The 13,825-nt window shown below is 47.6% G+C and overlaps 1 protein-coding gene across 1 annotated transcript in view; it reads left to right on the top strand.

Moving 5' to 3' along the window:
• The window catches only part of ZFAND1 (zinc finger AN1-type containing 1), a 188,571-nt gene that overhangs the window by 24,854 nt on the left and 149,892 nt on the right, over nt 1-13,825 (top strand). The window lies entirely within an intron of this gene.

Here is a 13,825-nt window from a genome sequence, read left to right on the forward strand (position 1 = left end):
GTTACTGGCTGGTGTAAAGGTAGAAATCGATTGTGGTACCTTCAATGTTTTGAGCAAGGTAGATGTTGCATCATTTTGGGCCCTTTCAAACTTCCCTAAAGCGTTCTCAATATTAAGGACTCTCTCGCTGATGGGTAACAGGAGGGACTTGATTAAGCTTTCAAGGTCACTCAAAAGTGATTTTGTGTTTATCGTTGTGTGATCAGCCCTAACTGTGGTGTGTGTAGGCATATTTGTGGGTACTGTCGGCTCTTTACTCAAGATCAGGTCTGGGTCTTGACTACTTATGAAAGGACATGGGGACGCTGTGTCGGGGACAGATTTGGCCAGTCTAAAGGTAGACCAGATGTCTTTAGCTGAGATAAGATGTTTAACCTTGAGGTGAGATTTTTGTTTTTTAGCTATAGATGACTTGATTTTGCCTCGTGTACCAATAGGCCTAGTTTTGCTCTTTATCATACGACTTACTTTGGTGGCAGGTTTCGTCGTTGTAGATGTTAAGCCACCCGGGGAAGGGGCCACTGAATGTGAGTGGGCTATAGGTGACAGATGAGTATTAATGCCGTTTTCACCAAGTAGCACAAGACTGTTGTTCCTGCTATTGCCTATGGAGGGTATAGGCAAGGCTGTTTGTGTGTTGTCTCTTGTTTGAGGACTAGGGAGCCCTGTAAATGACAACGTTAAAATGGACTCCTGGGAATTTATAGTATTGTCCAGTATGTTAATGTTTCCGGTGGTGTGTAGAGAGAGGTCCGGAAAACATAGGTCTGGGGTAAGTGAAAGGCGTCTTTCAGAGTCCTGAATAGCGTCCGCCACTACATTGATCGTTTTTTGTAGCATTAAGTCTATGGCGGTTATTGTGGGAAGAGGGGTGTTAGTGACGTCTTTCAGTCTGGTTGCAGATCGTGTGGCCACGGGGGTATTTCTACATTTATGCATCTTGGCCGACTTATTACAAGCTGTAGGCAATATTGCTGATGGAAAGTTAACAGCTTGCAAGTGCAAATGGATGGGAAAAGCACTTAGTATTACCTTAGTTGATGTCAGCTAGGCGGGATTTCAGGGGGGTGGCCCCGTCCCGTCGTCCTCGGTCCCCTGAGGGCCACAGAGGGCCCGCCCTTTGCCCGGGCTTCGCCCCGGGCGTCCCGCGAGACGGGGTTGATGGGATTTTAAAGCGCCGCTTGGCGCTCAGTGGTGACGCTGGACCCCAGTGAGGGCTGCTGGGTGATGTGGTTCGAGGCCCCTCGCCGGTCTCCTCCAGGCGGCCCCGCTCTTCGTTGTTTCACAGGCGGTCGGCGGCTGGAGACTGGCGGGCGGGTCCAGGCAGTATTAGACGATTCCCTCAGTCTCTGTAAATGCCTCGTGGTCAGTAAAGGTGCTTTTTGCTCTGCAAACGGGTCGCCCACTCGACCGGGTTGATGGGATTTTAAAGCGCCGCTTGGCGCTTAGTGGTGACGCTGGACCCCAGTGAGGGCTGCTGGGTGATGTGGTTCGAGGCCCCTCGCCGGTCTCCTCCAGGCGGCCCCGCTCTTCGTTGTTTCACAGGCGGTCGGCGGCTGGAGACTGGCGGGCGGGTCCAGGCTGTATTAGACGATTCCCCCAGTCTCTGTAAATGCCTCGTGGTCAGTAAAGGTGCTTTTTGCTCTGCAAACGGGTCGCCCACTCGACCGGGTTGATGGGATTTTAAAGTGCCGCTTGGCGCTCAGTGGTGACGCTGGACCCCAGTGAGGGCTGCTGGGTGATGTGGTTCGAGGCCCCTCGCCGGTCTCCTCCAGGCGGCCCCGCTCTTCGTTGTTTCACAGGCGGTCGGCGGCTGGAGACTGGCGGGCGGGTCCAGGCTGTATTAGACGATTCCCTCAGTCTCTGTAAATGCCTCGTGGTCAGTAAAGGTGCTTTTTGCTCTGCAAACGGGTCGCCCACTCGACCGGGTTGATGGGATTTTAAAGCGCCGCTTGGCGCTCAGTGGTGACGCTGGACCCCAGTGAGGGCTGCTGGGTGATGTGGTTCGAGGCCCCTCGCCGGTCTCCTCCAGGCGGCCCCGCTCTTCGTTGTTTCACAGGCGGTCGGCGGCTGGAGACTGGCGGGCGGGTCCAGGCTGTATTAGACGATTCCCTCAGTCTCTGTAAATGCCTCGTGGTCAGTAAAGGTGCTTTTTGCTCTGCAAACGGGTCCGCAATACTAAAAACACTTAATTTTCGGCAGTGCAGCTGTGCTTTCATGTTATGTCTAAGTGCGGGAGACTGACCAAAGCAGAGTAACAATGGACATTGTTTTTCGACCTTGAACATCATGTGCAGACGAAAATCACAGAGAACTGCAAGGAACGCGAAAAGCAGACGGTTCTCACGTGAACACCCACAAGCAGAGGTTTGGCGAAAACAAAGTCTTTTGGTAACGTGCTCAACAGCAGGAACATGGCAGCCAAGCTTGTGCTAACCTTTGCTAACTTAGCAATGTCCGCAGTGAATCCAGCAGCCTCACTACACCCTCTCCTGGTAAGTCCATGGAATGTAGACATAGGACGAAAGCAGAGTTCAACAAGTGAGAGCAGAGTTCAAGACCGTCTAGAATTTGTTGAATTTAGAAAAAAAAAGGAAAGAAAATTGTAAATAGTGGCAAGGCAAAAAAAATATTTTGCTAAAAAATGCAATAAAAACCCGGCACAGAAGTGTACGGTGAGCCAGCCATCTTAATCTATCAGAGTGTATGCGCAATAAACGGCAACTGCCTCCAAAATAAAATCATTGTCATCAGTAGCAAAAAGTGATGCCATCCAATTCAGCACGCTGAATGAGCATTCTTGTTCCTCACAATAGGGTGTGTCCAAGAGCATCGTAGGACAACTTGCCTGATATTCAATGAAGCTGTGTTGTAGGGGATTCTGTGCAGCCACACAGACATCCCATTGTGCCAACACTCCAAGTGCAGCCGCATGCGCCACTTTGGCAACTCTGGAACATTCTTGCTCATGGGCCCGTTAAGGGATCCATTAACAAGTCGTAATCCGGGTCCGATGACGTATTGGAGAGGCAGATATCCAACGCCCATGAGAAGGAGTATCGTAAACATGAGAAGACGGATTGCACACAAGTGTAGTACGCAAAGCAGAAAGACAATCCATAAGCAACGCTGAGTGTAGCCAAGGGCAGTGTGCCAAAGCATTCAAGCATACGGTTATGGAGTATTTGCAGACGGTCTGGGCTGTGTATGACCACAAAAGGTGCAGCCATTGTGTAGCCGGCAGATCAATAGAAGTATTCCAGCAGCTATGGCGAGTATTAGAGGCAAGCCACCAAAGACGCTGGAAAAAAAGAATGAATAAAGGCCGGTATTACACCAAATATAGCCTGAAATGAGGTCACAAGGCCAGAGCCAACAGCCTTAAAAAAATGTGCCAGGCCAAGTGTAACAGACGCATTGAAAATGCAATTAATCAATTCACCGAAATGTAGTGGGAAGTTAGTATTTAGAAGGGCTTGAATCTCAGTATGGGTACTAGCCACCTGCAGCACGAATGTCTCGCACGCAGAAGTAGGGGGGACTTCCTGCTGGAATAATAGCGCTCTTATTCTGCTCAACCTATTGAAGTCTGCTTTCAAAGTTGGTATGGAAGGCCAAATCGAGTTATGGAGCTTCACATGCGGATGCAGAAAAAGCAAGTTTTTACAACAAACTACACGCTGAGAAACTGTCACAATGTACTGTATGCCAGCCAGCAAACTGCAACATTCTTCGTTCTTTAAAAGTAGATTGCTACCGTTAGCAAGCAGTGTGAAAGTGGGTGTTATAGCTGGGACCGGAATACCTTTTAAAACACATGCACGGTTCGGGCGGTAACACTGCAGGCTGCGTGTAACTGTATGTTTTTGCAAACAAGGGAACAACCCATTGTAGAATCACAGGATTCCCCTGTAAGGTATACCTCCTTGTCATCTCGCAGGCATCTGTATGTGAAAGGCAAGGACCACACTTCATGCATTAAAGCACTACCTAAGGGTTCATAGCGGCCTAGCTGGTAATGCTTCATGCAGAAGCTAAATTTAAACAAAGAGAATGGTAAAGAGATAACCTCGTGTATGAGCAAGACAGCAGAGTCAGTTTCAGCCACGGAAAAGAGTAAAGGGTCTATCTTTTCAATATGTAAAAGAGTGTACGTTGCATCTTTCATGGACATAAACTGCTGTTTGTCTGTCAAATTACAAGGCAAAAACAAAGAAAATGCGTTTAAATAATCCCATGGCACTTTACCCATTTTTAGAGTTTGCAAAGTCTATGCAAACTGCATTACTGAACGCAATTGATTTTGACCATGATATAACACAGACACATCATCTTGAACAATATCAACAACAGATGAAACAATATTATCTAAGGTGTAAATGCGGGAAGACAGTGTGTTCATACTATTGTCAACAACAGCAAGGACCTTTTCTGGGGCGCTAGAGGGCGCCGAGCAAGATGGCCGCACATATGTGAGGCTCTGCCGGGACCGTCTAACATTTGCAAGCATATCCTGCATTTCCCGCTTTGCCTTACCCTCGGCTTCATAGCGGACGAAATCCGAGGCGTCTGGGCACCGAGTGTGGACCTTTTTGCTTCCCGGAGCGGCCGGGAAAGCTGCTTCCAGCGACGCGCCGTGCTGCGCAGTGACCGCGCCTGGAGGGACTGACCCTGCGCCCTGTGACTATCGGGAGCTTTAGCTCCGGGCGGCCTCTTCCCCTGTCGGAGGGGAGCAACCAAGGAGAGAAGAGTCCCGCGCTGGGGGCGACGACGATCGACTGTGGCGAGCGGCGCAGCACTTGCTCTTCGAGCGGCCTGGACCGGCCCTGCTGGTGGCGGTGAGTGGGGCGGGGATCTAGGTGAGCCCGAGGCTGCGGAGGCGGCGTCGGGCCGCGCCCGGCGGGGGCGCGGGGGGGGCCCTAAATCACGGTGGCATGGAGAAGCTGGGGTGGCGCTGACGCCCCCGGGATCAGGGGGAGCAAGGCTGTAAGGAGCACTTGGATATTACGTGCAGTACTATTTTGGCGCGCTATCTCTGGCCTACGATATAGGTGACTTTGCCCCTTGCTGGAATTGACTGTGGAGATACCGGGAGGCGCCCTGGAGCATCGCCATTTAACCGTGCCTTGCGACTTACTGGTGACCGCGAGCTGGGGGCAATTTTGTAAGTGCTACTCCTGCATAACTATTGCGATTAGGCGAAAGCATAGCTCAGATAGGCGCCATGGGCAGGCCCGAGAGAAACCAACCAAAGATAACATTTGAAGCCAAAAAAACGGCGCTATCATCTTCACAGACGCAACATGAAACAGAGACTGGGGGAGCAGTTGGGGGCAATCCGACCCTAGAGGCCACCTTGGTGGCGATGCAAAAAACACTGCAGTCCATAGAAGGCACCATGGAAGCGGTTAATCATCGCCTCGATCACATGGCGACCCAATTTGACCGGCAAAATGAGCGAATGGGCGAAGTGGAACAGAGAGTCTCTGCCACGGAGGATGGGCTAGCCACGGTCACGACCAAGGTGTTCAATATGGAAAGGGTGCTGGCGGTAATACAGGCGAAGAATGAGGAATTGGAAGGGAGGTCCAGAAGGAATAATATACGAGTCACGGGCCTGCCAGAATCCACAAATGTTGGCCGGATGGAGGACTTCATGGAGCGCATGCTGGTGGATGTTTTTGGCTCTGATCAGTTGTCTAGTGTCTTCATCGTGGAGCGCGCCCACCGCTCTCTGGCGAAGCGCCCGGTGCCTGGGGCGCAGCCGCGTCCTATTATCGCTCGCATCCTTAACTACAGAGACCGGGATGTCATACTACGCCTTGCAAGGGAGAAGGGTGTGGAAAAGTAAATTTTGCCATGCTATATGTGCCTACGTGTTCCCCATCTTATGCTATATGTGCATGATCGATATGCATGTATTCCCCTCTGATCGATTAAAGACGCAATTATAGTTGTGTCCATCTCTAGTATGCCAGTTTCCAGTCTTCATGAAAACAACGAATATTAGGCCTATGTAAACCTATGTTGCCACATTTTACAGTGTGCACGTTAATTCATTGAATTGTCCCCGTTTCTAGGCCTCAAAAGGGCCCGGACTCAGATTCAGCTCCTGTCTCCCGAATCCTCTCCGAGGAGCGATACAGCCCCCACCTGCATCCCTGACCCTTCGCTTACTTCCTGCCTCACAGTGCCCGGCCCGGCCTGGCTCTGCCTGCCAGTCTGCCAAGAGTATGTTATGCTTCCAGTTATCAGTGCAGCCCTCCTTCTCTGCATTCCTAAGCTACTGAATCGCATCAATAGTTTCCGTCATGGTCTAGCCTTTCTGTCTCCATGTAAGAGAAATACTGTATTAATATTCATAGAATATTCCTAGCACACGCAACACATGTAGAATTATGCACGCACCAGTCTTAATGTCCAGTAGCCTTTGCCCTGATAACTTCTGGATTCTATCAATATGTACTCTAAACACCAGATACTAGATATGCTTTAGGTACATGTCGCTCTGACACTCCAGACTTTAGTCTCCTCTTCTAGCGCAGAAGTCATAGCCCCCAGTTCTCCCTGGTAACACGTCATTGCCCGTTTGCGCGCACCACTAGGTTAAAGGTCCCAGCTGCTCCGGGTGCCCCCTCCATGCTTCCGCCCCATTTATGACACTTCTGTTACGTTTACATCACATGTCTATGTATACGCCCTATACACGCCTTCTTGTTACATCATTTTGCCCTTATCTTTCGCGACTGTTACGAGTAACGCCTACTGCTACGCCTACTGTATTGAATGTAATGCAACTGTTTTAATATATATATATTGTGCACTGTTACTGAAAGTTACCCCCCAGATTCCCGATTTCCATTTTCCCGTGCAGCTGCCGTCCCGTGCTTCCAGGCTGTTCTGTCCTTTTCCCTTATGCCTGATTAAAGCCTGAAGACTCAAGATACCTCGAATCCTGACTCTTATTTATTGAGCTATCTGTTTTATTGATTATATTAAAAAATAGTACCGGTAATTAATTATTTATTTACCACATAATGGCGCCCGAATAGGGACTTGCCCTTTCCCCACGCGCCGGCGAAGCCACGCAGGCCCCCTGATCCTCTGCAGCCGTGACGGAACCATACCGTGCACGTGCAGATATTTCTGCTTCAAGTATCCCTCAGGCCCACGGAAGAGACGGAGGTTGCGGTCCAGCATCCAGACGAGGCGGTGAGGAACGCGGCGAGTCCCGACCAGAGCCCAAGCCGAGAGTCCAAGGTCCGAGGTATCCAGAGGCCCACCTGTAACTGAAGTCCGAAGTTCGTAGTCCGTCGTCGTAGCAGTCCAGTCCAGTCCGAGGCCTTCCGTTCTTGCTGCCCGGTGAGTACCGTTGCTGGGGTAGTATCTAGACAGGGTCAATTAATTTGTCTCTGGTCCGTGGGTTTGGGTACACAGATCCAACACGAAGTGTCCACCTAGGTGGATGCGGGTCCGACGTGTCTCTTTATGAGACCGGTAAGTTTCGTACTGTTTAGCAGTGCATCTAGTAATTCTAGTAAGTTCTGTTCTCGAGAAATCCATGTGTTCTATTCCCAGTATACCAGGTAATATTCTGTCCGAACTGTTATTCTAGATGTTGTTTAATGTGTTTTCAATGTCGTGGTATGAGTGATTTGTTTTTCCAGTCATTATTGTGTTTATCGTGTATTGTATTGTGTCCAGATTCCAGCCTAGACAATGCCTCTATTCTCGAAGTTGCGTCAGTTAAAAACCAGAAAAGGATTGCTCGAGGAAGCCGTTCCTGTCCCGCCTAGGGACAGTCCTGGTCATTTTATGTATCATAAGCATGGCTTAGGTGCCATATTATATCTAGACTTATGGGTGGATTACACCAAGGAATTAGGGGAGAAATATAGATGGCCCATGTCAGGTACATGGGATGCCGAGTGCATCATGCGAGTAGAGGAAGCATTATGGAAAAAGAAATCCAGACAGTCCCAGAAAGATGCCATCGAGTTATGGCGCAAAGAATCCCATAAAAGAACCGAAAAAGAAATCAGAAAAACAGAATTAAGTAGGGAATCCTCAGAAAAAGCCCAAGAAAGGGAATTAATCGAAGTAGGTGAACGAGTTAAAGCAGAACAGTCAGACAGACAGAGAACTGCCCTTATTAAGGGTATGTATCCTCTTCTTGCCGAGGGCTTGCCAAAAGCAACCCCGGAAGCACCATGTAATTTTCCGCCGCCATTAGTTCCGATCAAGCTACGTCACAAACCGACCGCAGCTGATATTTTTCTCTCGTCCTATTTGGACGACACAGTCCCAGAATATGCAAATCCTGTCCCGCCAGCTCCTGTAGATAATGTAATTCCTGTTCCTCCAGCCACCGGGGCACCCGTTGCAGCACCTGTTACGGCACCCCCGGTCCAGCCTACAGTACATGTACCCGCTACATCAGTCACTCTGCCAGCACGTACAATACCCGTTAACGATCCTAGTCTAGGGGCCATGGGGGGAAGTCCTCCTGGAACCCCGCCTCAACACAGACGTCTAACGTTACTTGAGTTACATGAACGAGCGTTACAGCGTTCGCCCAAACTTCAGTCAGTTGCAGATATCAAGCGAGCTCTTACCGAATGCCGTTATGATCCAGTTTCAGGTGATGATAATATGGTCATATATTCATTGCGTGTAAGACGGGTGACCGAATATTTGGACACCCTGCCCAATATGAAAGGTTATCTAGACAGAATATATCGTTTTATCCGTACAGGAGTAGATCCAGAAAGTATTGGCGACGCCATGGTTCAAAGAAAAGTCGAGATTCAGCTCATGCTTTTGAAGTTTCTAATTAATTGTTTAATAAGGGAACAAGATTATCCAGATAAAGATCCAGAAGAAATGAAAGTCCTGACCAGGTGGAGTGACCATATAGCCGAGGGAAGACACAAGACACAGAACTGTATAGAGAGTATGTACAAGAAACTCCGTAGGGAAATAATAAAGTTACACGAGAAACGAGAAGCAGCACAAGTTACCGAGAAAGAAGACAACTCCGATACCGAAGAGGTAGACGACGAGAATCCCTCCAGAATAGCGTATGTAGGTAGAACTAGACTTCCCGACCGACATTCACGCCTAGAACACAAGAAAGTTTTCCCTCCTCCAGTACCAGAACAAGGTTCTCTTGAGCAAGTATTTCAAGCTACCGATCACATTCTGAAATCACGAATCGGTTATAGTGAACTTAGTACAATGCATGAACAAGAACTAGCCCGATCAGCAGTCCGATGGACTACTGATTCTACCACTTTTCCAGACGAAATAGTGGCACAAATGTTTCTGAAACTGCCCCCAGCCGAGCAGCGATTGGTGGGTATGTATATGATCCAGCACCTCATTACACTGTATGAGGGACAGCATGCTGATCCAGGTCCGTTACATGATGTTTTGAACGAGTTACTCCAGTACAGATGGAGAGGTCTAGGTACTGATTTAATTAGTATCATTCTAGAACAGCGCCACAAATATCGAACGTTTTTGAATCCGCATTTTGTTCACGTCTCACCCCCAGAAAGTAAATCATTTTACATAGATAGACAGAATCCGTTACGAGAAGTACACCCAGTTAGGACAACGGGTGGTGATCTAGAACGAGTATTTGTTTACACCCCTATCACAAAGATGGAACTCTTAGAGATGAAGAAGTTAATTCCTTGTCACGACAAAGATCCAGCAGGGTTCCATCGAGAATTAAAAGACATGCTCCGTATGGGAGAATACACGTATCCTGATATCATTAAAATGTTAAAGGTTCTGTTGCCCGCAGGGGTATATGAAAAACTCAAGGAAAAGGAATGGGAGGTGGGAGAGAAAAAGATTGATTGGACAGCTCTAGAAGCTGAAGATACTTCCCGAGTACCAGGTACCGGTCTTGGGGGTAAAGTTAAAGAATTGCCCGAGTTATTGATACAGGTTTTGCCAAGGTTACTAGCCACGAAAAAGGAAGACTGGGATGCAATCTCAGCTTGTAAACAGAAACAGGATGAAGACACTAGTGATTTTTATTCTAGATTTGAAAAATGTTTTATTATTAACAGTGGTCTGAAAACAGGTAGTGAATCGTACCCTCATCTTTTTGTTACCAAACTAGTCGAGAATTCAAGTCCACAAGTTAAAAATCGAGTATTGAAAGTCGAAAGTACTTGGCAAGCTAATACTCCGTCACAAATGTTACAAATGCTCCAGTATCACCAGAACAGAATCAGGGAAGAGCAAGAACACGAAAGGAGACGTATGAAAGACACGAAAATGAAAGTATTAGTTGCACAATCTGTTCCACAAGACAGTCAGAAGAGGGGTCCGAATCAAGCCAGTCATCCTGCAGCTCCCGTTAAAGGGACCTGCAATTATTGTAAACAGCCAGGTCATTTTATAAACGAGTGTGCAGTTCTGAAACATAACATAGCTACTGGTAAGACTAAAGAAAGACCACGTCCGCCTAGACAAGAACAAGTTTCACAGACTTCTCAGTCACCACAGAATGCACAACAGACAGTTCCAGCACCGCAGCCTATCGCTGCAACACAGCATGTTACACAGCAGATGTACCAGTATGCTCAGACAGAGTATCCAGAGTATCAACAGTATTCATGAAACAGCCTAGAGAGGGAGGTAGGCTTGCCTCTCATCGAGATACCTGTAGATCAAGAGGGTCCCTATGTACACAGTCAAGTATTAGGGAAAGACAGAAAGTTTCTGATTGATACAGGGGCAAGTAGGACTACTATCAGTCATGACGAGGTTCCAGGGGCTCCGCTCTCAGGCTCTAAAAATGTTTCCCTTGGATTTTCAGGAAAGCCAATTGTTAATGAAATTTCGAAACCAGTTACGCTAGAAGTTGGTCCATTGTCCCGAACTACTGATTTGTTACTCACAAAATCATGTCCAGAAAATTTGTTAGGCATCAAGACACTAAAAGAATTAGGTGCAGTAATTTGCTGCTCCCCAGAAGGGGTCCGATTGTTTCTGAGAGACTTTAAAGGTCATTATGTATTACGAGATTTTGATCCAAGATTACTGAATGTACCACAGCATTTATGGGCGCAAGGTCCAACTGATGTAGGTTGTATGCATATCACACCCCATCGTGTGACTCTAAAGCAAGGTATAGTTTTGCCACGAATCAGACAGTACAGATTGCCACCTGAGGCTGTAGCAGCCTTATCCAAGATTATTGACGAACTTATTGCTCAAGGAGTGGTTGTAGAAACTGACTCCAATGTATGTAATTCTCCTATCATTCCAGTCCTGAAACGTACTGATCCAAACGCACCTCCAGTATATCGATTAGTGATTGACCTTCGAGAGCTTAATAAATGTATCATACCTCAGTACCCAGTAGTCCCAGATATTTCATCCCTTTTGACAACGATTGATTCTGAAGCTACATTTTTCACAGTTATTGATCTCAAGAACGCATTTTTCAGTGTCCCCATACATCCAGACAGCCAGTACCTTTTCGGTTTTTGTTTAAATGGAAGAAGCTATAAATTCACACGAGCTCCTCAAGGTTTTACAGAAAGCCCTAGTATTTACAGTCAAGCACTTAAGAGACAACTAGACAATATTCACATGCCAACTGACACTGCCCTGCTCCAGTATGTCGATGATCTACTGATCACAGCCCGTTCTGAACGTGACTGCGAGCGAGCGTCACTTACGGTTCTGTATTTTCTGGCCGACCAGGGGCACAAGGTGTCCCCTTCCAAATTACAATTCTGTGTCCAGCAAGTGGTATACTTAGGACACTTACTGTCCAAGTGGGGTAGGCAGTTGACACCTGACCGTATCCAGTTAATAGCGAGTCTTCCATAGCCCAAGACACAGAAGGAGGTACGAGCTTTTATTGGCCTCACTTCTTATTGCAGACAATGGATTCCTCAGTCTGCATTTCTAGCCAAGCCACTGATACAGTTAACGACACAGGAGGCAGCCGTATCGACTGTCCTCCCTTGGACCCAGGAACATACACTTGTCTTTAATGAGTTAAAGAAAGCCTTATGTCAAGCACCTGTTCTAGCAACACCGAACTACAGTAAGCCTTTTACACTTTTTGTCACAGAACGTGATGGTACTGCATTATCTGTTCTCACACAAGATCAAGCAGGACAATACAAGCCCTGTGCTTATTTTTCGAGCACATTAGATCCAGTAGCCCAGGCTCTGCCTGCGTGCCTCAAGTCAGTTGCAGCCACAGCTCTAGTGATCAGACAAAGTGATTCCATAGTGTTAGGACATTCCCTGACAGTACAAGTTCCACACTCCGTAGAAGTTCTTTTAAACAGAACACAGACTCAGCACTTGACAATTGCACGTTTAACAGGTTATGAACTGACACTGTTCCAGCCACACATAGAAATCAGACGCTGCAACATTCTGAATCCTGCTACACTGTTACCCTCAGTTACTTCCAATCCCGCCACACATGACTGTGTGGAAGTTGTTAACACTATGACTAAGCCAAGACAAGACCTGACAGATATTGCATTACCTAATCCCGACCTGACACTTTATGTGGACGGTTCATGTATGAGAACAAGTACAGGAGAACTAGTAGCCGCGTATACAGTGACTACTGAAACCGAAGTTATAGAAACACATCGTATTGACACCCTGTCTGCTCAAGCAGCAGAGCTAGTCGCTCTGACCCAAGCCTGCATACGTGCCAAGAACCAGAAAGTGAATATATACACAGATTCACGTTACGCATTCGGAGTCGTACACGACTTTGGAGTGCTCTGGCAAGAACGAGGTTTTATGACTTCTCATGGAACCAAGATCCAGCATGGTCTTCTCATTCAGGCTCTGTTAGATGCAATACATTTACCGACAGCTATCGCTATCATGAAGTGCAAGGCACATACGAAAGTTACTGACATCATTTCCCAAGGTAACGATCTAGCAGATCGAACAGCCAAGCTCACAGCTCAGACTCCAGACATTCCAGTTAACACGACACAGACACTCACTCCAGATCAGACTACTTGTATGACTGTTAAGGACCCTACACAAGATGTCATAGACATACAGTTACATGCTACTCCTGAAGAAATCAAGAAATGGTCCGAACAAGGAGGGTCCAGACAGATCAAGGATGGTTGACGAAGGGAAAAGCCACATGGTTTCTCCCCGACTCTATGGTTCAAGTCATTATTAATACCGCACATAGTCCAGCACATCTAGGAGAAAAAGCTATGTTAGACAGTATTCAGAACCTTTGGTTCAACAAGCATTTACGAGCTGCAGCCAAACAGAAAGTCCGTACCTGTATGATATGTTGTCAGTTCAATCCAGGTAAAAGTGTCCCGGTGGAACAAGGTGGATTCCAACCTCCTGACCACCCTTTTGAGGTCCTCCAGATGGATTATATTCAGATGGAGCAATGTCGAGGTTTCAAGTATGTCCTCGTAGTTGTATGTGCTTTGTCCAGGTGGACAGAAGCATATCCCGTTCCAGATTACACAGCCGCGACCACTGCCAGGCAGTTGGTTTGTGAATTCTTTCCCCGCTATGGACTCCCTAGGGTCGTGTATTCAGATAACGGCCAGCCATTCTCATCCGAGCTCATGAAACATGTTTCCCTTCTGTTAGGGTACCAGTGGAAGTTCCATTGCGTGCGCCATCCTGAAGCAGCCGGTCTCGTAGAGAGACATAATCAGACTCTGAAAATCCGCATTGCAAAAGTTTGTAAAGAAAAAGGTGTAGACTGGCTAGTAGCTCTGCCAGTTGCTCTACTCTATATGAGGATGGTTGCACATTCCAGATCAGGTCTGTCCCCGTA

Source organism: Lissotriton helveticus, chromosome 4_1, assembly GCF_964261635.1.
Source record: "Lissotriton helveticus chromosome 4_1, aLisHel1.1, whole genome shotgun sequence".
Taxonomy (NCBI): Eukaryota; Metazoa; Chordata; class Amphibia; order Caudata; family Salamandridae; genus Lissotriton; species Lissotriton helveticus.